The sequence below is a fragment of the Ovis canadensis genome, chromosome 13, assembly GCF_042477335.2.
Source record: "Ovis canadensis isolate MfBH-ARS-UI-01 breed Bighorn chromosome 13, ARS-UI_OviCan_v2, whole genome shotgun sequence".
Taxonomy (NCBI): Eukaryota; Metazoa; Chordata; class Mammalia; order Artiodactyla; family Bovidae; genus Ovis; species Ovis canadensis.
In genome coordinates this window covers 74,879,862-74,904,590 of record NC_091257.1, presented here as the reverse complement: position 1 = coordinate 74,904,590, position 24,729 = coordinate 74,879,862, and the positions used below count along the sequence as shown (strand labels likewise).

Below are 24,729 nucleotides of genomic sequence, written 5' to 3'. Positions count from 1 at the left end.
TATTTTTCCACGAAGCATAATATAATATGGCCATCTGATAGAAGAATTCAGTTTAAATGAATGAGAGGAAAATATAACCAATGCCAAAAAATTTATAGGTATTTTTTGCAAAATTATATGTATTGTTACAGAATAATTGATTTACCACAAATCAGAGCTACAAAAAAAGATTTAACTGAAAAGGAACAGTTCACTTAAAACAATTATTTCTTATTATATATAGAATATTGTAAATATTAACTATTTCTTACCAGGCCAGTATTGCAGAGTCATGATATGAAGTCAGAGAATTCACTTTACAAATACTTCTCTGGAAAAGTCAGCTTAGGGTGAAGGGTACCAAGTTAAGCCTTGCCAAGAGTAGACAGAGACTTAAGGACTTAGGAATTTTAAAGACTAGGATAACATCTGACTTCATGTTCTATAGAAACTAGGGCTTGGCACAATGCGTGCCTACTCTTTCATTTACCTAGTCAATATTTATTGAGCATGTGATATGTGTCAGGCATCATCTAAGCAACGGGAATATGGCAAGAGATAAAACAAAACAAAGTCCCCACCTTCATGGAGTGTACATTCTGGTGGGGGTAATAATGAAAGACTACAAATAGCAAAAATTTAATATGGTGGTGAAATACAGCAAAACTAGGGCAGAGGAAGTAAAGGAGGAGGGAGTCACTATTTTATTTAGGGTGGTCAAGAAAGGCCTGGCTTTCCTGGTGGCTCACTGGTAAAGAATCCACCTGCCAATGTAGGAGACAGGTCTGGGTCAAGAAGATCCCCTGAAGAAGGAAATGGCAACCTGCACCAGTATTCTTGCCTGGAAAATCCCATGGACAGAGGATCCTGGCGGTCTATAGTCCATGGGATCGCAAAAGAGTTGGACACGATTTAGCAACTAAACAACTGGAAGAACTGAGGGATGGTTTGAGCAAAGGAGTTACTGATCAGATAGTTAGGGCTGGTTCTGAAGGAGGGAGCACCTACCCACTGCACCCAGCTTCCCACACATAGAGCAGATAAGAATCCAGGCCCAGAGAGTGAGTAACTTTATCTAAAGTTACAGGACTAGAAGTGGAAGGGCTAGGCAGAGTCCCGTTTTCTAGACTTTTCCCACTTGTTTTTTCTCTTCTTCCCTATGACAGTAGATGGAAGACAGACACAGAGGGGAAAGGTGTATAATGAACACTTATTTTAGGTTGTGATTGTTTTTATCTTTCCATCTTTCTGATGATTCACCATCTTAATACCTCAAAGAAAAACATTTTTTGTTTTCAGATATTTAAGATTCTTACTATCATTTTCCTAAGTAGTCTGAGTACTGTTTGCATTAAATACTCAGGGGTACTTGAGTGAAAATATTCTTCAACGAATTAGGATCAAATGACTATTTAAGACCACCATGTGACAAGAAGTGAGTTTGGTATCAACATCCCATGTCACAGATGAGAAAACTGAGCCCCAGAGAGGTGACAGGACTCGTCCAGGGTCACACGACCTGTCAGTGAGCCAACATGCTCTGGCCAGGTGCCACCACCGGCTCTAAGTACAGGCCGGTGTGGAAGTGGGAGAGGCCACCCCTATTCGGCGCATGCTGGCATCGCCGCTCCCGAAATCTCTTGGAGCAAGATGCTAACTATCTCTTTAAGAAGGAAAGTGAAGACTGGGCGCTTACGCAGCTGCCGGCGAGCCGCCGACTGGCTGGTCCCCTGCATCCACCTCACCCTCCCTGTCCCTCCCTCCCTCCCGGCAGCCCCAGCCCCGGCGAGCACCCAGCTAGCCGCCTCCAGCAGGGGCTCCGGAGAGCAGTTCGGCGGCCTGGGCAGGGCAGCCGAAGCCATGGAAGCCTCCGCAGGTGATGACAGGGACCTCCGGGGACCACCGCCCCAACGCTGCCGCCGCGCCCAAAGTGCCAAGTGAGGGTGGGGGAAGGGGAGGCGCGGGGGAGCGGCCAGAGTGCCCAGCGGTCAGCCAGCCCTCCTGGCTTTTCGGGCTGCGGCGGCCCAGCTGTCAGCGGCGGGGGGACTCGACCGCCCCGGGTCCCCGCCCACGCTCACCCGCCCCTGTCTGTCTGTTTTCCCCACCGCCGCAGGTTGCTGATTTGGGCCAGGCAGCTGCAGCAGCGACTGCAGAGGCGCTGCGCCAAGCCGGGCCGGAGCGGTGAGAGCCGCCGGCGGGGCTGCGGAAGGCGAGTGGACTCAGGTGAGGAGGCCTCGGCGGAGCCAGGAGGGGGGCCGCGTGTGCTGCACCGCTGCGGGCTGTGGGCGGGGGCCGCTCGCTGCGGTAGAATCCCTCAGAGGGCACCAGCCGCGGAGGGGTTAACAGTGACTCATTCTTACCCTCCCTTCATTTCCCTACACCCTTCTAAGCGCCCCACCACCGCCACCACCTTGAAATTCACCAGTTAGAGGATGCTGGTAGCAGCAGAAAAGATGCCTGAAGTGGGCGATTTTAGGGGATTTTAGGGACCACCCCGTTTCTATTTGTCTTCCTGTTCCAGCATTTGGCAAACATTTAAGCCTTTTTCCTTTTTGGAGGAGGAAGGAGCAAGGGTACCTGAGGGTGGGGGGAGGATGGAACCTCAAACCCAGCCCAAGGTCAAGTGCCAATGACTGCCTCCTTCCCTTATTCCCCCCCTGAGAAGAATCAAGGCCCTGCGGTAGATTTGGGAAAAAATGCTCCTGACCCCTAGAGTAGGAGCTCTGAGCCTCAGTCTCCCTGGAGCTTCCTTGAGATGTGATAATCTCTCCTTCTGCTCCTCAGCCGGGAGCTGGGCTGTTGGAACACCAACTAGCCAGGGAAGTCCCACATTCCCTCCCTCACCCCTGCAGTCTGATTAAGAGGCCTGTTTCCTCCACCCTCTCTGTCCATCTGGAGGTGGGATAGGCTAGAGTTGTTTCCCCAAGGAAGGTGATCTCTGCAGGCAGGGAAAGGGAGGGAAGGTGCCAGAGATTGGGGTTCTTGATGTCCCTTAGTCTGCTCAGAGGCCCCAAGTAGCCATCTTAAAATCCTTTAGGCGTGGGTGTCTGTCTGCTTGTCTGTTAAATGCAGGAGTTGAATTAGATGGTCTGTACGATTTTAATATGCCATTCAAGCAGCTCTCACATGTCAGGGGGACATCTCTATTCAAAGCAATCTAGAATTTAAACTTGGGTCTATGAAATAATTGGGGTTTCCTCAGTTGATCTCTTTAAACTCAGGACTTCTCTAGGAAAGCATTGACTGTTGGGCCTTGCAGAACTGGAGGCGTCAGACAGTCCTGTATTGTCATCTTCATGCCATCACTGGAATGACCTTTGTCAAGCTACTTCCCTCTACCAAGCTTTAGTTTTTTCATCTGTAAATCTGGGAAGAATTTCTCAGAAGGTTGATGTGAAGACTGAATGAGACCTATATGAAAGAACTGAAAATACTGCCTGTACCTGGCACATAGTAGGTTCTCAGGGATGTGGAACTTGGGAGGTAGACTGGAGGAGGAGGGGAGGGGTGGCTCCTCTTAGCTCTGTGCTTTCTCACCTCCCCTCCAGTCTCTTCCACATCCTTATAGATGGTTCCCTGCCAGGGGATAATGTGTGCTGGAGTGGGCTGGGCTGCCAGGCTGAGGGGCCTAGGAAACAAGCAGGAGGTACAAACATTTCCGCTGCAAGGATGCTGACATCATTCCAGCAAACGGTGGTCCTAAGGAGGCACATGTAGCCCAGCACTGGGTTTGGAAAATGTTGGCATCAAAGAGCAGAGTCCCTTAGGGAACAGAAGCATCAAAATCTTATGTGCTGACAGGGAGGCAGAGACCAAACCTTCCTGTTTTCACCTGGATCCCACTCCTGCTCCCTTGTGCTCCAAGAGTCTCTCACTAGAATCTCCATGAGATAAGGAGGTCAAGACTTTGGTGTCTGTATTTCCTATTCTTTACTGTCCCTCCTGCTGTCCTGTTCAGCCTTACATTCACCCTTTCTTATTGCAGTTTATTCCACAGATACTTTCTGCCTCTTGACAGCATGATAAAGAAGGCTCCCCATAAGGGTAGTACAGGGCATTTTGCTGCTGCACCATTTGGGCCATAAGAAATTATTTCCCCAACTCCACTATGTCCCCATTAGTTTGTGAGCTCCTCCCGGCAGAGGCCTGGACTTTTTTCTCTCTCTGTCTTCAACCTCTAGCCCATGGCTAGGTGTAAAGGAGGTCCTCAGTAAGTGTTGGGTCAAATAACACTTTGAGGAAATTATGTCCCTAAACCAACTAGGTCAGAGAGAAACTGTGGGAGTGTGTTGACAGTGTAGGGAAAAGCATTGTTAAGTATAGTACTGTGCCAATTGTTGGTTGTCATTATTATTGCTCTTACTATTGCTATTGCCAGTGGCCAACAGTTGTTTCACCTTCTCCCTGAGTCAGGCTTGCAGGAACTAGATGTGCCTTGGGGAGTGATGATGTTGACAAACAGGTGGTTCTGGCTGGTGAAAGATGAGCATAAAGAGAAAAAAAATGGGAGGAGAGTGATTCCAGCCTCTTCTTGTATTTCGGGGAAGGAGCAGATAAGGAGAATCAAACAAGTCAAAATGGACAAGTAGCAAAAAATCAGGAGACCCAGGTCCCAGGTCTTGTTCTACTACCACTGCACTGAGTGGCCTTGGGCCAATGATAGCTCCTCTCAGGACCTCTAGTTCCCCAGGTATAACATGAGAAGACATGATCCTGAAGCTTGTTTCTGCTTATGACATTTTGTCAAGTGGATTTTGTTAAATAAAAATTAGACAACTGTTATTACTCTGAATATTACTTATGGAATAGCAGACCATTACCTATTTCAGGTAATCCTTGTAACAGATTATATTGATGTGAAAGTAGAAGAGTCTGAGGCTTAGAGAGAGTGACTTTCCTAAGGCTACAGAGCTCGAAGTGGCAGAACTGTTATCCGACACCTGGTCTATCTGAGTCGAAAGGGTGAGCTCTTGCAAAGGTTTTGCTACCTCCGCTTCTAGTCACTGTTAGATGTGTGTACACTTGTAACTGTGCCTAGGGCTTTGGAGAAGGGAAAGCTGTGAAGGATTCGTGACAAAAGATCAGGCATTTCCCCAAAGGGACTGTTGCGGGGGAACTTGCTGGGTTGACGAGTGTGTAAGTTAGTGCTGTAAAGTCATCCTTGCAGTGCAAGCTCGGCTTTGCTGATGAGCGGCCAGTGCCCCTTTAGCAAGGAGAATGGCTGGGAGTGAATGACAGTCATGACAGGCACACGTTTGGAGCTCCTCCTAGGTCCTGTGCTCTGTTTAACGCAGGTCCACTTACTCTTCAAATAACCCTATTATGTAGGCTTAGACTTTAATCTTACCCATTTTACAAGTGAGGAAGCCAGGGCAGGAAGACAAAGGATCTTGCCCAGAGTTACACAGCTAAGTTGTGGTAGAACCAGAAACAGTTTATCTGAGAGTTGAAAGAACTGCTTTTAGTCGGAGCCTTCTCACTGACAGCGTGGCTTTGGGTTAGCCAGTTTCTCTCTGCATGTCCTAAATGCGCTGGATGCCTCTATGACTCTAAAGGGCCTAAATGCGGCCTTGTCCCAGAACAAGAGTGGAGGGGTTTCCTTGTCTGGCTAAACATGGATCAGCCTTTGCTTATCATTTATTTATCAGGCCCTAGACCAAGCACATAGGATACAGAAAAGAGTAAGAGGCGATCCCTTATTTCAAGAAGCTCATAGCTAATAGAGGGAGACAAATATCTAAGCCTGTGGGTATGGTTGGACCATCTAGGAGCTGTGATAACACTGATGTGAATGTAATGGGACAGGGAGAAAAGGATGGCCTCTTCCTCTTCTCAAGAAGACTTTAGAGAAATGATGCCATTTTCTGCATTAAATTTGTGTGTAATAGTAATAATAATAAATGTTCTACCCAGATTAGGATGTTTCCAAGGAGTTTTTGACTCTTGACTGCAGCAACTCAAAAAATGGCCACAATCTGAGGGGCCATCCCAACTCACTCTGTGGCTCAGTTCCAAAGGAACCATCCATTTGTCTCAGGGAGCCTGGAACCCTCCCTGTCAGCAGAGGCCTCTAGAAGCAGGACTCTGAGGCGCCTCTTGGAAAGCCTGTCTAGTGCCTATAACCATCCAGTAGGCTCGGGGACTTCTTTCTCAAGTCATTATTCCACCTGTTCAGAGCACCTGACACCTGGAGGGGTGAAAGCATTTACCCAAGATTACTCAGCAAGGCTGGGGTCAGGACTCTGGCCTTATGGGGACTGCATTTCTGAGCCATAAGGGTATCTTTCTACATCTAGGTCACTAGGGACCTAAGGGGCTGTTTCTTCATTTGATGAGCAGCTCACACCGAGTAGAGGTTTGATGCAGATAATGTGAAGCAAAGGGCCCTTAGAGAGAGGAGGCCTGTGTTCCCAGGCTGCTTTGTACTGCTTGATGAACAGGTATTTATGAAGTGTTTGTCATATGCTAGCACCTCTGAACTGAGGTGCTGAGCCAACCAAAAGGGAACATCTGGGAAGCAGCCTGGTACAGTGGAAAGAGCAAGCGCCAAGGGGCCAGGAGACTGACCTCAGCTCTGCGAGGACTCCCTGGGTGGCCTGAGGCAAGGCTCTTTGCTTTTCCACACCTGCAAAATGATAGGCAGAGGTGATCTCTTTAAGCACTGACTGGTTAACAATTCCGCAACACTTTCTTCTGTTCTAGAACCACTTTAAGGGGTATAAGAGTGGATAGAATACAGATAACTGTAAACTGAGGAAGTATGAGATAAATATAACTAGAGGTATGAACACATGCTCTGTGGGTTTGCTGGAGGGAAAGGGTTTGGGAAAGGCTCAGTTCAAAAGCTACCTCTTCACAGATAGGATGAGATGCGGATCAAGGTGGGGGGTTTTTGAACCATGAGGAGTAGCAGAAACATGCTTTCATTCTGGACAGGAAGGCTGTATAGCAGAGCAATGGTCCTCAGACAGATTTCAAAGATCAGTACATTTGAGAATCTATCCTAGGTTGGCCAACTTTTTACTCTGCCAAATAAGGACAAATAACACTCGCTCTATTTATTATTACAGTCATATATAGAGAAAAAGAACATTTTAATACCTTTATTCCCAAAGTAAGAAGGCTATATAAAATCAGGAAGAAAAAATGATTCCTTCAAATCAAATGCATTTTGCTTTATTTAAAAACTCACTGCAGGGATTTCCCTAGTGGTCCAGTGATTAAGACTCCAAACTCCCAATACAAGGGGCCTGGGTTCAATCCCTGGTCAGGGAACAGGATCTCACATGCCACAACTAAGACCCAGTACAACCAAATAAATAAATATAAATTTTTTTTTAAAGTCTTTTTTGCATTGTCCATATTCTGCAGTGACCAGGGAGATTCCCAGGTGGTGCTAGTAGTAAAGAACCCACCTGCCAGTGCAGGAGAGATAGTGGACACAGTTCCAATTCCTGTGTCAGCAAGATGCCCTGGAGGAGGAGGATCCACTCTAGTGTTCTTGCCTGGAGAATCCCATGAACAGAGGAGCATGGCAGGCTACAATCCATAGGGTCACACAGAGTCGGACACAACTGGAGTGACTTTGCACACACTCACTGTCCTTGAGTTTGGCTCTGAAGTCAGGCTGCTTGGGCTCAAATTCTGGCCAATTTTTCCTCTAGAGCCTCTGGTTCCTCATCTGTAAAATGGGGACATGATGCTATCTATCTACCTCCTAAGGTCACTAGAGGAGGTCCATATGCTATAATAAAACATGTAAAGGAAGGAGCCTCAAACTCTGTTGTCCATGTTGGGCCTTGGAGGATGATAGCAAATTGGAGAGTATTTGCTTGAAAGAGGCAGCTGCTAGCCTGCCTGCCACTCCTGCCACGCAAGAATGTGGGTCACATGTTGTCGGATCTTCTCATTTATAAGAAAGAAACCCAGATATTTCCCTGGCTGTCCCATGGTTAGGACATGCTTCCACAGCAGGGGGCATGGATTCAACCCCTGGTCGGGGAACTAAGATTCCACAAGCTGCATGGCCAAAAAATAAATAATTACAATAATAAAAAATAGGACAGAAATCTGAATGTTTGTGACATCTTTTGATTTTTTTTTTAATGTGGCCAACTAGGCAGCCTTTTAAAATACGCCCGTTAAAGTGTGTCTGTGTCAGGCCATCAGTCTGTGCTCCCTGATGTGCAGTGTCAGATGCCAGACACGTAGCACTCATAGCTGTTGGCTGAGGATGAGGACAGAGAAATGAAGCTGAGAGTGCAGACGTGAACCAGGGATGCCCTCCCTCTCTGCAAGACAGGGGAGCACATTGCTTTGGCCACTTGGATCTTCTGCTTCTGGGCCGCCTGCTTCAAAGGCCCAATTTGTGCCCCTTCACTTCTGGCAGCACTATCAGGAAGGAGTCTCTAGAGACTGAAGCTACCAAACCCGTCTGAGCCCCCTGGCACCTGCCAGCCTCCCTTCCACAGGGTCTCTGGAAGCTTGGTCAGCAGCCTCAGAAGAGGGAATTTGACTGAGGGCCAGTGAAGCTGGCAGAAAAGCCACCCTTGAGAAGCAGGTGTGAAGAGAGGTGCTGGTATCTCCTCAGCAGGAGGGGTATTTCTTGTTCTCTAGAAGCCACACTAGTTCTACCACCTCTGCCTGGGTTATGGTGAGGTCTGGACAGTAAATGGTCTCTTTTTGACAGCTCTGCCACATAGCCACCCCCAAGGAAAAGCTGGGATCTGATTGTGAAGGAAGCCTGGAGTGTTCTCAGAGAGGACCTCCTGATTAGCTGGAGGAACCCCACTGACATGCTTTCAAGGCGTTCTGGGATTCAGACTAAAGCCACTGAGGACAGTTCACATTTTTGTGGCTCCACTTAATCAAATATTCATCAAGCACCTACCGTGGTCAGGCTTTACCCGGGCCACTGTGGGGGAATGCAAAGAAATATTTCCATTCATTAATTCAGCCAGTGTGTACAGTGTCCGGTCTATAAGCAGATACTGATGTTCAGTCCCTCCCACTCAGGGAGATTTTGAGGCTGATAAAGATATATGGATGATACATGGAGCCTGGCTCATAGAAATATCAATAACAGCTGCCGTTGGATTGCGTGCCTTCTGAGTGTTAGATGCTAGATTGTAGTACCTGCTTTAGAGAGTGGGTATGGGGATTGAATGGAGTCTTCATCTGAAACACTTACTGTGCCTGCCACATACTGGAGCTCAGTAAAAGGGTAGCTGCTTTATAGTAACCTTGCAAAACTGGGCAGATCCAGAAGAAAGGCCAAGACACTTGTTAGAAAAAACAATACGTAAAACAACTCAGTCCCACTTAGCATATATTGTCCTCATTTTATAGATGAGGACACTGGGGCTCAGAGAGGGGAAGTAGTTTTGTTCAGAGCTACTGTGTAGCAGAGCCTACACTGAATGCTGGTCCGTTTGGCATTAAAGCTATGTTCTTTCTTCTAAGCCATATTGCTTCAAAAAACGTGGTTAATGAATAAAGCAATAAAGCTACCACATTCAACAGGTGAGGCAGTACCACCTGGTGAGGTGGGGCATTTTTATAATTGAGGAAGCTGAGACCAGTGGAAAGAAGGAACTGGCCATACTCCTGTAACCAGAAAGTGGTGGGGCTGGAACCCCAACCCAGGCATGGCTTCCCACACTGCTGGGATGGAATAGTGGTCATCGGGTATGAAGATAGTTGTATGCAGAAACTCAAATTTCAGTCACATGAGAGATCTTGGGCTTCCACATGCCCTGAGGGGCAGTCCCCAGATCAGCACTTACAGGTGCCAGCTAGGGAGAACAATTTAGGCTCAGTTCAAGGAAAATCATGCTAAATTGATAAAACCACCTAGCAATGAAGAAGTATGTTTTGAGAGCTAGTTCCTCATCTCTAGACTGCTCACATAGGTCTTGATGTTCTAGAAGGAATTCTTGCAATGTGATGGGATTTGGAATGACGATGCTCAATAGTCTTGTAATCTAGAGGATCGGGAATTCTAGCATAGGACTGGTCACAGGTGATGCGAGCAGTGAGTGCTACTGGCATCCCCCAGAGAAAGGGTAACCATAGGCTGGGGCGATCTGGGAAGGCTTCCTAGTGGGAGGAACTAGAGCAGGATCTGAAGGGTTGGGAAAAGGGAGAGGAGTAGGACTAGGTAAGCTGAGCAAGTCCTAGGGTGGTGAGCCCACCAGTCAGGCTGGGCTGTAGGGTTAGTACCTCTTGGCGAAGGGCACTCCCCTGTTCTCCAGAGCTTTTTTAAATGGTAGAAATGGCACAGGGAATCCTGGGTCTTTCCCAAAGCCTCATTAGGAGGCTAGTTTGGCACCACGTCGTCCTCTTCCCTCCCAGCCACTGCTCCTCTCTTCATTGTACCACTCACCTCCTTCCATCCTCCCTTTTGGAGGTGGCAGACTTCAGACATTGAGCTCTCCTGGGGGAGATAGGTGTGCCAAATGTGGCCTCTGCAGTGAGGTGAAGCCTAAGGCACTGACTAAGGTCACCCTCCTCTCATTTGGGCCACAGAGCTGAAGCCAACCTGGGCCTCCTAGGGGCTACTTGCTGCTCAGGGTGAGCTCTGGCTTCAGAGTCAGGCCTGGCTCATCTCCAGTTCTGCTGCTTGTCAGCCTGGGACCGCAGACAAATTGTCTTAGCCCCTACCCCTGGGCCATGTTCTCATTTACCAAAGAGGGATCGATCATTCGTGCCTGAGAGGAGAGTATGATCTGCCAAAAGGGCCTGGCACATGGCAGATGGCCCCACAAATGCGCCTCCTCTCTATGGCCTCAATTGCTTCTCTCCCCGCTGGGTCCCAGCCCTTGTCCCGGCGAATGATAAGAGGCACAGGGATGTGTGACATGGCCCATCCTCCTACCGCTCTTCGAGGAAAGTATTATTATAAAAGAGGAAGTCAAGTCACAGGGAATTGAAGCAACTTGTCTTTTGTATATGGCTGAGCTACCAAATAACCGATTCCTGAGCCCAGCTTCTCCCCATTCCTTTTTCTCCCTTTGCTTTTTCATTCTCTTTCTCTCCCTGTTTCTGCTCCTTTGGGCCTGTGCATATCCATTCCTCCCCCCTCAGCCCTTAGCTGGGCTCTTCCGAACAAGATTACCAGCCCTGGGGCTGATTGGAATGAGCCAGCCTAAGAGCTAAAGAAGGGTATTTTGCTGCTTCAGAAATGTCCGTAAGGGGCCCTTGGTCAAATTCTATCCCAGTCAGCAGTATTCCCTCCACGGGCCCCTTTCTACCTCCTTTACTTTAATTCATCCTGAAATTTTCTTCCCATCACCACTGCTCTCTCCCCATGTTCCCATCTGTCTCAAGGCCCAGTTCATGTGCTGTCTTTCAGGAGTCCCTGTTTGTCAGCTCCTTCCCAGAGCCCAGGCTCCTAGTCACTAGGCCTAGCTCTGTGCGCTCAGAGGACAGACAGCACCTGACCCTCCACGCCCTCCCATTTCCTGCGCTACAGAGAGCAGCCCCCAGTACCCAGGGCCCAGCCTAGAGCTGTAGGACTACTTGAGCCAACTCCTTGGCTTGTGGCTTCCTTCTAAAAATGGGGCGGGTAGGCTTCATGCCTGGGAGAGGATGGGCCTCAGAGTTGTTAGGACTAGCAGGAGATGGCTGTTGTGAGGAATCTGAGGTCAGCCTTCCAGTGGAGGAGCCCAGGATCCAAGCCTGGACAGCATCAGATCCCTCGCCCTGCACTCTGAGTGGTCAGCTGAGAGCATGGACTTTGGAGCTGGACAAGCTTGGACTGCCACCTTGGTCTTGAACATGGACTTACTTTGTGACTGTGGGCAAGTCACTTGATTTCTCTGACCCTTTTGTTTCCTCAGTAGTAAAAATGGGCTTCATAGTCATGATTCCAGCCTCATAGGAGCAAAGCTGGGTAGAGAATTAAACTAGATTAGAAACCCCATGTGTATAAAGCCCGCAGCACAGGGTTTAGCACACAGTAGGTGCTTAATAAATGCTAGTACCCTTCCACCCAGTTAGAAGGAAAGAACTTTGTAACTTCTCTAGTTTTCCAAAGATCTGATACATCTTCAGTTGGTAGTGAGCTCCCCTCTCACTGGAGCTATTCAAACTGAGTCTAGGTGACTGTAGAACAGGAATGTTATTCAGAGAAATGGTGCTTCAATCAGCATCAGAGGACGTTGGGCTTTGGAAATCTTCACATTCTTTCCTGTCCTTAAGTTCTGTGATTCTGTGACGACTTTGACTCAGATCTCCTTAGTCAATTATGAGAAACAGTTGGGGTTTGGCTTGGATGTCTGCTTAGCACAGATAAAGGACAAAAATCTGCTGGAGTTATGAGCTAATTGAAGGCTTTCTCCCAAGAGATGACGAGGCTAGAAACAAAATCAGGTCTAAGAAGAAGAGTTCTCACACATCCTATGAAGGGAACCCAGCTGGGATGTTTAGGGTATGAGGCTAAATGTGTAGGCTGAATTTTTGGAAGGCTACACCATGGTCAGTAGCGTAAACTGCCCAGAGCAAGGCCTGTGTTTGATTTGTCTCTGAATCCCCAGGGCCCAGTGCAAGCCAGGCATACAGAAAGTACTCTGGACAAGTAATGAGCGAATGGCAAACAGCCTTGATGTTTTTTGCAGATGGAATCTCTTGAGTTGAGAGACTCTTAGAACTTCCCTAGAGGCCGTGTGGTGGTTTCATACTCAGTGCATGTACGTCCGTGCATCTGTGTCCATGTCTGCGCATATGCCAGGCTTCCAAGAAAGACCCCTCCTGCTTGCTGCTGCCCTGCCTTCTTCTCTTTCCCTGGCCCCTTCCCCTCCTTCCAGCTCTTGATGTATACATCAAGCTGCACCTACTTAGAAGTGTAACTTTTGCCATGGTATGCGACCTATGAAACCATCACCACCATTGAGTTAATTAACACATCCATCAACACATTCTCTCATACTTCCCTCTCCATTCCCCTCCCCAGGCAACCACTGATCTGCTTTCTGTCACTATCACTTACTTTGCATTTTCTATAACTTTATATCAATGGAACCATATAGCATATCCTTTTTTTGGTTGGGGGAGAGGATCTGGCTTCTTTCAGCTGGCATGATTATTTAGAGATTCAAGTTGTTGTGTTTATCAATAGTGTATTCCTTCTTACTTCTGGGTAGTACTCCTCTGTGTGTAAGGGTAAACCATGATTTGCTTTTCCCTTTATTTGTTGACGGACATTTTGCTTTTTTTCTAGTTTCTTGCTATTACAAATAAAGCTGCTGTGAACATTTGTGTATAAGTCTTTGTGTGGATATACCTTCTTATTCTCTGGGGTAAACTAGGAGTGAAGTGGAATGGCTAGGTCCTTTAGTAAATACATATTTCAGTTAAAACTGTCCCAGTGTTTCCAAAGTGGTTGTGCCATTTTACATTCCCAGCAGCATGTATGAGAGTTCTGGTTTCTCCACATCCTCAAAGCACTGAGTATGATCAGTCTTTTTATCATTAATCATCCAATAAGTGTATAGCGCTCTCTCCTTATGGGTTTAATTTGCATTCTCCTAATGACTAATGATATTGATCATCTTTTTATGTTCTTATTTGCCATCCATATATCTTCTTTGGTGAATTATTTGTTCAAAAATTTTTCCAACTTTTAAATATTTAACCGTTTGGCTGTCTTACTATTATTGAGTTGTAAGAGTTCTGTATGCATTCTTGATACAAGTTCCTCGTCAAATATATATTTTGCAACTATTTTCTCCCAACCTCTGTCTTGCCCCAGAGGGCCCTGTGGGAGTTTCAGACTCAATGCGTGTGTGTACGTGTGTGTGTAAGAGAGAGAAACTAGCTTCCTGGGAGACTCTAGCCTCTGAATTCAATCCTTCTCTACTAGCATGTGGAATCACAGGACAGACCTAGAAGTACTTCAGGTTCACATACCTCAACAACTTTGTTTTGCAAACATGGGGCCTGAGTCCCTGAGACCATGGGGTGTGGTGTCAGAGCCCACACAGTCCTCTGATCTCTAGAAGAAGAGGGCCCAGGCTGGAGGTCTTGATGTCTTTGATTCCTGTGACCCCAGAGAGGCAGGTCTCCTCTCTGCGCCTCCCTCCCTTTGTCTGCTCTATGGGCACAACTGTGCCTTCCTGTGGGTGAGAGGCTGGTGCAGAGCTCTCTCCCTGACCATCCCAACTCCAAGGACAAAGAGTGTGTCAGCACCACCTGTTGCCACAAAAGGCTTTCGGGAGTCAGAGGAGGAGGCGCCGTGAATTCATTAAGGAAGGCCGGGTTTGAGATGCACGGACTAGAACAGTGCAGGGCAAATTTCTCTGCTTTGCTCTGGGCATGTGGAACCTGGATCAGGACGTCATTATCTCTTCTGCCAGTGCCCTTTTGCAGCTCTCCAGCAGATACATGCTGCGTGTGTGTGTGTGTGTGTGCGTGTGTGTGTGTGTATGTGTAGGCTTAGAAACCCTCAAAAGATGGAAGATAGTGATCCATAGCTGATGTGTATAAACAGCCCGTGTCTTATTGGTATAACAAGTGCTCCAAAAGTCCGAGGTACAGTTCAGCCACCATGGCTGAGCTGTGAACTCTGTCTTCTGTGGAGCCACACACAGGCATCTATGCTTGAATTCAACTTGGAAGATAAACAGGTGGAAGAAGCTTGGAAGGGCGCTCTAGGTGGAGGGCACTGCACATATCAGAGCGTGGTGAATCCACAGGATAAATCAGTGAGAGTGAAGATGCTTGGGAAAGTGTGATGGGAGGCGAGGCTGACAAGGAAGGCAGAGGCCAGGTGGTCACACAGCTCCATGAGGTTGGGGTGTTTCCTCCATTTATAGATGGGGACACTGAGGTACCAGCTCAAGAGAGGGGCACCCTTGGGTCTGTGAGTCAGTGGCAGAGCTGAGTGTCCAGGTTCCCAGTGCCATGCTCTCTCTCCCATGCTGGGCTGTGTCCCAGGACAGATGGATGATGACACTCACTCAGGGCCCATTCCCAGGTGCCTACATTGACTATGTGGGGTTCTTAGGCCCTGATCACCTGGTTGGCTGCCTCACTTCCTTCAGCTGGTGTCCGCTAGGCCTTGATTCTGAACGCAAGCCTGTTCCTGGCACCTGGGAGACTCTGAGCCACTGAAGACATGATGCCCACTTCTCTTTTGGCCCTCACAGGCTAAACAACAGCTAGCCTGACTCTAGCCGGGATGTTACTGCTCACAGTGCACAGGCCAGAACTACCACTGCCACTCTGGACACTTGTATGTTTTAAACTGGGTGTATAGCTCCCCGTGAACAAAAATAGGGTTCTGTTATTAAGGGAAGAGGGGAGAGGAACATTGGATGGACAGTGATGAGTGCCCATCACCCTCACCTATCTAGAGGCCTGGGTATCATCACGGTTCTTCCCTCTCTTTGGTTTGCCCATCTCATCCGAGCCCTGTCTTCCCCATAAATTTCTCTCAAAGCCATCTTTGCTTCTCTCACTTCCTCTCCTTTTCTCCCATCTTCCGTCTTCCGGTGCCTCTCCTCATCTCTTCCAGCCCACACTCAGCAGGGATGGTACAGGGCTGCCTTCCATGCTCTAAACCTGAGCTTGTCCTTTCTCTGCTCATAACTTTTTACTGTAGCCTCAAAAGGTGCTCCAACAGCACCCAGTCTCCCCTGTGCTCCCTCTGGGCCCTACACTGTCTGACTGGTATGCCCAGCCCCTTGTCTCTGCTGTCCTCCCGCAGGCCTCTGGAGTGTTGACTCCTGCCTCCTGTGCTCAACCTGGAATGATCCCCACAGACAGCTCTGCGTCCATCTGCAGAAACCTGCTCCTGAGTTCTGCAGAGACTTTCCATCTTCTGCCCAGCCCCTCCCTGACACACACTCTGATTACTGGGACCACCAGGGTGAACCCAGTGCACATAGACACTCGGTAAACACTGGCCAACATGGCCTTGCCAGAGCCGCCACACGGATAAGAAGGGCTGTGAGTAGGAGAGGGAGAAAGCTTGAGGGAGCATGGAGGTAAGCCACTTTTGAGCTCAGGCTCTCCAGGAGGCCTCAGTTTCCCTCTTTGCCACGTGGGTGTGAGAACACTTATCACCAGAGATGCAGAAAGACTGTCTTGGATAATTCTTGTGTTTGAACTGGAACTCCTTGCCTTTTAGGAGGCAAAACTAAGTGACTGTGGTTTTATCGAGGGGAAATACAGCTGCTGTGCATATGTTATGGGGGGAGAATCAACTGGCAACTCAACCCTTTAGCAAAGCAGTTGGCAGCGTATTCATACTCTTTAACCCTACAAATCTCCTGGGGATTCATCCTGAGGATATAATTCTAAATACAGAGAAACATTTATGCATGAAGATGCCTACTGTGGCATCCTTTTTGAGAGTGAAAAAGTCTAAATGTTCAACAAAAGAGGATGTTAAGGATAACCATGATGGAGCCATGAAATGGACTATTATACAGCCCATAAAATACTTTTTATAAAGAAAATGCCATATCATGGGCAATTCATAAACTGTGTTAAATTTTTGAAAGATACAAAGTTGCCTCTCTATCATGGCTGGGGCTGCTGCTGCTGCTGCTGCTAAGTTGCTTCAGTCGTGTCTGACTCTGCGCAACCCCATAGACGGCAGCCTACCAGGCTCCCCCGTCCCTGGGATTCTCCAGGCAAGAACACTGGAGTGGGTTGCCATTTCCTTCTCCAATGCATGAAAGTGAAAAGTGAAAGTGAAGTCGCTCAGTTGTGTCCAACTTTTCATGACCCCATGGACTGCAGCCTACTAGGCTCCTCTGCCCATGGGATTTTCCAGGCAAGAGCACTGGAGTGGGGTGCCATTGCCTTCTCCGCTACCATGGCTATAACTGTGTAAAAATAACAACCCCCGCCCCAACCAATACAGTTTTTCTTTTATGCTTAGGAAAAACTAGAAGGAGCAACAATAAAATTAATCAGTGGTTTATCTTTGAGTAGCAAAACTGGAGGGTTTTCTTTTTTTTTTAAGGTGCATGCTACTTTTATAGTTGGAATGTGTTAGTTCCTCAGTCATCTCCAGCTCTTTGCAACCTCATGAACTGTAGCCGACCAGGCTCCTCTGTCCATGGAATTCTCCAGGCAAGAATACTGGAGTGGGTTGCCCTGCCCTTCTCCAGGGAATCTTCCTGACCCAGGGATCAAACCAGGGTGTCTCGCATTGCAGGCAGATTCTTTACCATCTTAGCCACCAGCAAAGCCCTATAGCTGTAGTAACAATATTCATAAATAGAGCTATATTTAACATTTAAAAATTATCCAGTTGTAGCTAATTTGTGACCTTCTTGGGATGAGTTATGTCTCTGGGCCTTGGTTTATAAAATAAGGAAATGGAATTATTGCTCATTGGGTAGTGTGTGCCAGGACTCTTCACAAGCATTATCTGATTAAAATTCCCAATGGAAACTCCATGTTGCAGATGAGGAAGCTAAAGCCCATGATCAGTCCTCTGCTGAGAATTAAGTTTTCCAGATGGATTCTGCCCTAGGAAAAGCCCCTGCTCTGCACGCCTCCTCAAGGGCCCCTGTGATTATGAAGATGTTTGTGTGCTCCAGAGAAAAGTCAGGAAGAGGGACACCTGAGAGCCTTGTGTCAACACAGCCAAGAAGAGTTTAGCTTATATAGTCAGGAGGCGGTGTTTGCCAGCAGGTGGGGAGGAGAGAACTTTGTGCTAACTGCAGCCAGAGCTGTTGGTCTCTGCTTTACCTTTCTGCCCCAGCAGACTTCTCCTCAGCAGAATTTGCCCTTCAGCCCAAGTCCCTCATTCCGTGTTCCCAACTTCCCTGTATGTCCAGTGCCCTGGGTTCAGAACTGCAAGGGTTCGAGTCTCAACTCCACCTATTCATCCTGGGGCTTTGGGCAAGGGCCACCCCTTCCCCCAACCTCACATCCTCTACCTATAAAATGGGATCAGACTAGACTAGAGATTCCAAACTCCAACACCAGACAGCTAACCAAAAAAAAAAAAAAAAAACCCAGGTAAAGAGCAAGAGTGCAGGTGAGAATTGACCAAATGGAGCCACTTTTCAGCCTCAGTCCATCACTGCCCTTCAGGAATGCAGGCACAGAGCCACGGGATCTTTGGGGTTAAGACAGGCTAGAAATCTCCAGGTTTTTTAAGTATGAAATCTTTCAAGTTATAAATGTTGACTGAAAATAAAATACACACACATGCAGGCCAAAGCAAACTGGTCTATTTGCATGATATAGCCTGTGGGCTGCCAGTTTGGGACCTCTGGACTTTCCTGCCTCTGACCACCCTCTGGCTTTGACCCTGTCAGCTTAGAAAGTGTTCACAACCTAAAAGTTGAGAGTTATATTTCATCTGGTGGGGATTTTTAGGACTTTAAGCCCAAGAGACAGCATCTCTAGTTACCCTGAGACAACGGTTCTGAGGAGGCAAGGGAAGGAGCCAGATTACACAGAAGTTTTGCAACAAAGGACAGGCAGTCTGAACATCAAAAGATTGTTGTTAATTAAAAAAGCTGAATTTCCCAAGTTAAGGAATTTAGTGCTTTTCTATTTTGGGGAAGATGCAAGAGTCTGGGCTCACTGAAATCGTTCATATATATATATATTTTTCTATATATTTGGCTGTGCTGAAGTCATCATTCTTTTGATTTGCACTTCAGCTATCTGGGGCCAATATTCTGCTTTCACACCTTGAGTTCCTCAGGGCTCATGGTAGAGAGTGGCTGCAGTCTGATGGCTGCTAGGTGGCAGGTATCCTCCACCTTCCTGAGTTTCCTTAGGGCTCAGTGGCTTGGAAGGCTACCTACCATCACTGATGACTATGACACCCTTGTTTACTGATGTAACATGGAATATTCCATTTCTCAAGCCTCTGGTTCCTGGACTCCTAGCCTCAGGTGTTCCTAGAAGTAACACTGGGCAGAGTGAAGCCTAGGTCTGTGAGAGCAAGGAGGCCAGTGTGCTAAGGAGGAGGCCCTAAGTTTGATTCCTGGGCCCCCACACATGCCCTGTATAGATTGTTATTGTTGCCATTCAGTCACTAAGTCATGTCCAACTCTTTGGGACTCCATGGACTGTAGCATGCCAGGCTCCCCTGTCCTTCACCATCTCCTGGAGTTTGCTTAAATTCATGTCCACTGAGTTGGTGATGCTATCTAACCATCTCATCCTCTGACACCCTTTTGTCCTTTTGCCTTCAACCTTTCCCAGCATCGGGGTGTTTTCCAATGAGTCAGCTCTTCACATTAGGTGGCCAAAAAGTATCAGAGCTTCAGCTTCAGCATCAGTTCTTCCAATGAATATTCAGGTTTGATTTCCTTTAGGATTGACTGGTTTGATCTCCTTGCTGGCCAAGTGACTCTCAAGAGTCTTCTCCAGCATCACAGTTTGAAAGCGTCAATTCTTCAGCGCTCAGCCTTCTTTATGGACCAGCCGTCACATCTGTACATGACTACTGGGGAAAGATAACAAGGGCCTTAAAAGGCCCTGTCCTGTTGCTTGCTCCAAACCCTCTCCTCTCTGTGGCTTGTGGTATGCTCGGCCTTGTGCTTGGCACCTTAACGTGCACAGGCCCACTTCACCATGTGAGTGATTAACCTCATGTGCACATAAGGAAACTGGCCCTGATTGTGACTGGCCTGCAGGCACACAGCTCCCCTCTGAGCTGGGATTTGAATCCATGGGCATCTGGCTCTACCCTCTGAGCTCCTGCCTTTATTCCTCAGCCCCTCGGAACGCTTGGCTTGTGCTGGTGCTGATGGCAGTGTTGAGTACATGGACTGCACACACATAAATGAGCATAGTTATATGTGTGTACTAGTGTGCACATGAATACAACTCGACCTGTTTTGTGCAAATCTGTGTCCTTGGCACCTATGCTTAGAACAGTCAATTCTTATTTGCAATAGTCATGTTCTATCACTATAAACCAGCTGGGAACCCTGAATTAGTGCGAAACCACTGCTCCTGAAGGAAAACAGAGTTAGGTTCCTAGAGGTCTCTTGTTACGTTTTCATCAACTGATCAATAAAACCTTGTTTTATTTATTTGTGTTTCTGTTTTAAAACAGTGCCTTTAATATACATTGTTGATATATTCACATTGAATTTGTGCCAGCAACCCTGTAACTCACACCTCAGTGAAGCTTATCTGACACTTATCTTCTCTGTAAGGCCCCTGACAGCCTTCCTGAGCTTAGGAACAGTGGACAGCACTTCAGCTCTGTACTTTCAGGCCATTTTAAATAGCAAAGTCACCCTGCAAAAAAAAAGCACAAAACTGTTAAAACATGGCTCTAAATAGCCACAAAAAGACATTTGTTTTTAAGAAATGAAGCAAGCCAAGTGAAGTATGTATATTTTATAACTGGGTACTTCTGGTGACTCCAGTTTGAAACACTAATTTTTTATCAGATTTTATTTTGAAAGAAAGAAAGAAAAGAAATAAGAAGGTTGCCTTGTTCCACCTGAGCTGGGAATGCAGGCATCAGGCAACTGACAGGGCTTGTAAATAAATGCTTAGCAAGTAAGTGAATTCACAACTATGGACTCCCCAAACAATGAGGATCCACTGTAATGTATCTTTCACTTTTCTCTGAGGGATGCTATTAGGACTTGGGATTGTTGACACAGCGAATTGGATTTTCTGAGTGGGGAGATGTATTAGGTTGGCCGAAAAGGTCGTTTGGGTTTTTACAGCAGATGTTCTGGAAAGACCTGAATGAACTTTTTGGCCAGCCCAATAATTTGGAGGGGCAGCTGGAACGGTTTGAGTTCTACTGTCAGCATTACCACCTACTTGCCATCTGCCCTCATGCAAGTTCGCTGATTTCTGGAGCCTGAGCTTCCTCGGTGGTACAAGAGAGAATACCCTGTAGTATAAGGAAGAATGGACAGGATAAATGTGGCGCATGCAGGACAGTGCCGCCAAGAGACTGGTTAAACGGCAGCTTTCCCACTGTGCTGCTTTCATGCCTTCCTGTAAGGTACAGGTTTTAAGAGTTTCGCACTCAAGGCGCTGCTAGATACTACAGATATGAAGATAGATAAAACCCTGGCTTACAAAGCAATTGTTCTTCAATTAAAAAATAAATAAAATTTTTTAAAAACACCCAGGCTTAAAAATCTAGCAGGAGAGACAAGCCCACCTAAATAGGACACCATGTGTGAAAAGGACTAAAGAAACAGACTAAGTACGGCTCAACTTTTTTTTGCCCCATTTTGACTTGCTCAGAAGCCTGCTTTTACCTGGGTAGTGCCATCAATCCAAATGAATGAAGAACCACTAATTCATTCAGAAAATATTTGAGGGCATGCAGGGTGCCAGGCGCTAATTTAGGTGCTGGGAACTATATTAAGAACAAAGTGGGCAAATAGTCTTACCTTCCTGGAGCTTGTGTTCTAGAGACAATAAATGAAATATGTAAATATATGAGCCATGGCTGAGGACTACGGAGGAAAGAAAGCAAGGGGAGAAACAGAGGGCCCCCTGAAATGCAAACCGTGATGATATTTCAGAGGAAGTTTTTAAGGCGGGATAAAAATGTAACACACATGAATAACATTAAAAACAAGACTTCTTAAGATTTATTCATTGTATTTTTTGGCTGTGGCGGATCTTGGGCGGATCTTTGTTGCTGCCCCTGGGCTTTCTCTAGTTGCCAAGAGTGGGGGCTACTCTTTGTCATGGTGCATGGACTTCCCACTGCAGTGGTTTCTCTTGTTCAGGGCACAGGCTTTAGTGTCGCTCATGGGCTCAGTAGTTGCAACTCGTGGGGTCCAGAGCACCAGCTCAGTAGTTGCAGCACACAGGCTTAGTTGCTCCCCGGCCTGTGGGATCTTCCTGGATCAGGGGTTGAACATGTGTCCCCTGCATTGCAAAGCAGATTTTTAACCACTGGACCACCAGGGAAGCCCAAGAATAAGACTGTTTAGAGAATAAATAAATATTGCATATGAAGTGCTTTCTTCGCTAGGCATTTCACATATATAATAGCTAATTACACACATATAATTGCTAATCGTGACTGTACTCGTGCACAACTGTAATTAGCTCCATTTTACAGATAAGGAGACTGAGGTTTAGAGAAATAAAGTGGGATTCTCACTGTCATGAAGATAGTGGATGGTTCAGTTTGGAATTCAGATCCAGACTTATTATCTGAGCCCAAAGTCATGTCTTTCTGTTTAATTAGTCTCTTAGCAAAGGGGAAAAGCTCATTCTGAGATAAAGGGATTTTAATATAGATGTAGATGTTTGCAGAATCTCCCCTTAAAAACATTTATAAATGCTCGCTTTAGCTAAATTAAGGGGTAGAGCAGCTTCTCTGGGGCTTCCCTGGTGGCTCAGACAGTAGAGAATCTGCCTGCAATGCCAGAGACCTAGAACTGTGTTCCAATTTGAGTCAAAAGATATTGGCTGCCTGGAAGCCAATACTCATTGAAGAATCCCAAGGGTTCATCAATTTGGAAAAAAGAATTCTAGGTGGCTCAGATGGTAAAGAGTCCGCCTGACAATACAGTAGACGTAAGAGATGTGCCTTCCATCCCTGGGTCGGGAAGATCCCCTGGAGAAGTAAATGGCAACCTACTCCAGTATTCTTGCCTGGAGAATTCCAAGGAAGGAAGAGCCTGGCGAGCTACAGTCCCTGGGATCGCAAGAGTCGGACACTACTGAGCAACTAACACACACACACACACACACACACACACAGCTTCTCCAGAGTAGGAAGTTTTTCAGGAACAGGGGTTTATAATTACCCACCCTCTTTCAGAAAGTGTGAACTATGTTGGGCGCTGTCAAAAGCCTTGTATCTTAGTGAAGGTAAGAGAATTCAGCTTGAGAATGGACGTGCCATTGGAAATCAGCTGGGTAGGAGTCAGCTGCCGAGGATGGCAGGGAAGCTGGCAGCTGGAGAAAGAAAGAGGGCCTGGGAGGAGAGGGGAAGGATGCTGATGTAGGATTGGCATGGCCCCCGGGCCAAGAAATGGTTGGGTGAACCGGGCCTGTGTCTCCAAGCCCCCAGGAGCCTCCGGAAGATAGATGAGACTTGGCTTCCAACAGAAGCAACATGCCCAGAGTGGTTGGTGCGATTGGAATCAGCTGGCCCACCTTCAGTCTCCTGTCCCCTGGCCCTGCACCTCACATCCTGGCCTCTGGCAAGTCGTTGGTTTTATGTTTTAGAAAATATGGCCGTTGGACAGGTTGTCATGAAATGCCAGGAGAGAGGGTGGGAGAAAAAACGCAAGACACAGTGTGAGCTTCTGTTGTTCCCTGGTTTGGCTACACGGAAAGACAGAAGCTCTCTCATCTCAGGTTGGGTGGGGCTATCTCCATGGAAAGGGGCTGTGGTCCTGGGCAGATCAGATCATATCTGTACATCCTTTTAGCCTTTGGTCTTTGTGTTCCATGGGTCTTTCAATCTCATGTCAGCAGAGCGTAGAACTCACAGGGCAACTTGGGTGAGCTCTGAGAGAACTGTCTTTCCTTTACCTCGGGACCTTCGTTCACCTAGGTTCACAATGGGGAGTCCTCTATCCCTACAGCAAATCCCATGCAATAATGTTTCTTTTAGCAATCATTTTAGGGAGATCTTTACTTATGCTGAAGAATTAGTTTGCTTCCCACTCTCCCCTAACTATAAGAACAAGAAAACTGGGCATAATTTCTCTTTTTGCTTTGGTGGACAGAAAGCTCAGAGTGGACCCTTAACCTCATTATTGCCGACATGTTTGTATGTGTGGTCAGGCTGGGGTATCCCCTTCTTCCACAGGCCTCAGTTTCAGTGTATATTTTACTGTGTCATTTGTGAGCTGCCTTAAAGTTGGTGAGATTTCTGTCTTACCCTTGGCTTTCCTTCCATGACTTCTTTACTCAAAAAGCTAGCTTTTGTTCTTATTTTATCAAACTTCTCAGTTCAGCCACTCAGTCATGTCCAACTCTTTGCAACCCCATGGACTGCAGCATGCCAGGCCTCCCTGTCCATCACCAACTCCTGGAGCTTGCTCAAACTCATGTCCATTGAGTTGGTGATGCCCTCCAACCATCTCCTCTGTCGTCCCTTTCTCCTCCTGCCTTCAATTTTTCCAAGCATCAGGGTCTTTTCCAATGAGTCACTTCTTTGCATCAGGTGGCCAAAGTATTGGAGTTTCAGCTTCAGCATCAGTCCTTCCAATGAATATTCAGGACTGATTTTCTTTAGGATTAACTAGTTTGATCTCCTTGCAGTCCAAGAGTCTCTCAAAAATCTTCTCAAACACCACAGTTCAAAAGCATCAGTTCTTCGGTGCTCAGCTTTCTTTATACTCTCATATCCATATATGACTACTGGAAAAACCATAACTTTGACTAGACGGACCTTTGTTGGCAAAGTAATATCTCTGCTTTTCAATATGCTGTCTAGGCTGGTCATAGCTTTTCTTCCAAGGAGCAAGTGTCCTTTAATTTCATGGCTGCAATCACCATCCTCAGAATTGTGGAGCCCAAGAAAATAAAGTCTGTCACTGTTTCCATTGTTTCCCCATCTATTTGCCATGAAGTGATGGGACCAGATGCCATGATCTTAGTTTTCTGAATGTTGAGTTTTAAGCCAACTTTTTCACCCTCCTCTTTCATTTTCATCAAGAAGCTCTGTAGTTCTTCGCTTTCTGCCATAAAGGTGGTGTCATCTGCATATCTGAGATTATTGATATTTCTCCTGGCAATCTTGATTCCAGCTTGTGTTTCATCTAGCCCAGCATTTCACATGATGTACTCTGCATATAAGTTAAATAAGCAGGG

The 24,729-nt window shown here is 46.9% G+C and overlaps 1 protein-coding gene across 1 annotated transcript in view; it reads left to right on the top strand.

Annotated features, from left to right (window-relative positions):
- Positions 1–1,770: 1,770 nt before the first annotated feature.
- SNPH (syntaphilin) overlaps positions 1,771–24,729 on the top strand; it is a 42,622-nt gene continuing 19,663 nt past the window's right edge. Inside the window, exons 1-2 of the mRNA XM_069548232.1 lie at positions 1,771–1,855; positions 2,093–2,202. The gene's annotated coding sequence lies outside the window, so the exon portion shown is untranslated. The remainder of the gene's footprint in view (positions 1,856–2,092; positions 2,203–24,729) is intronic.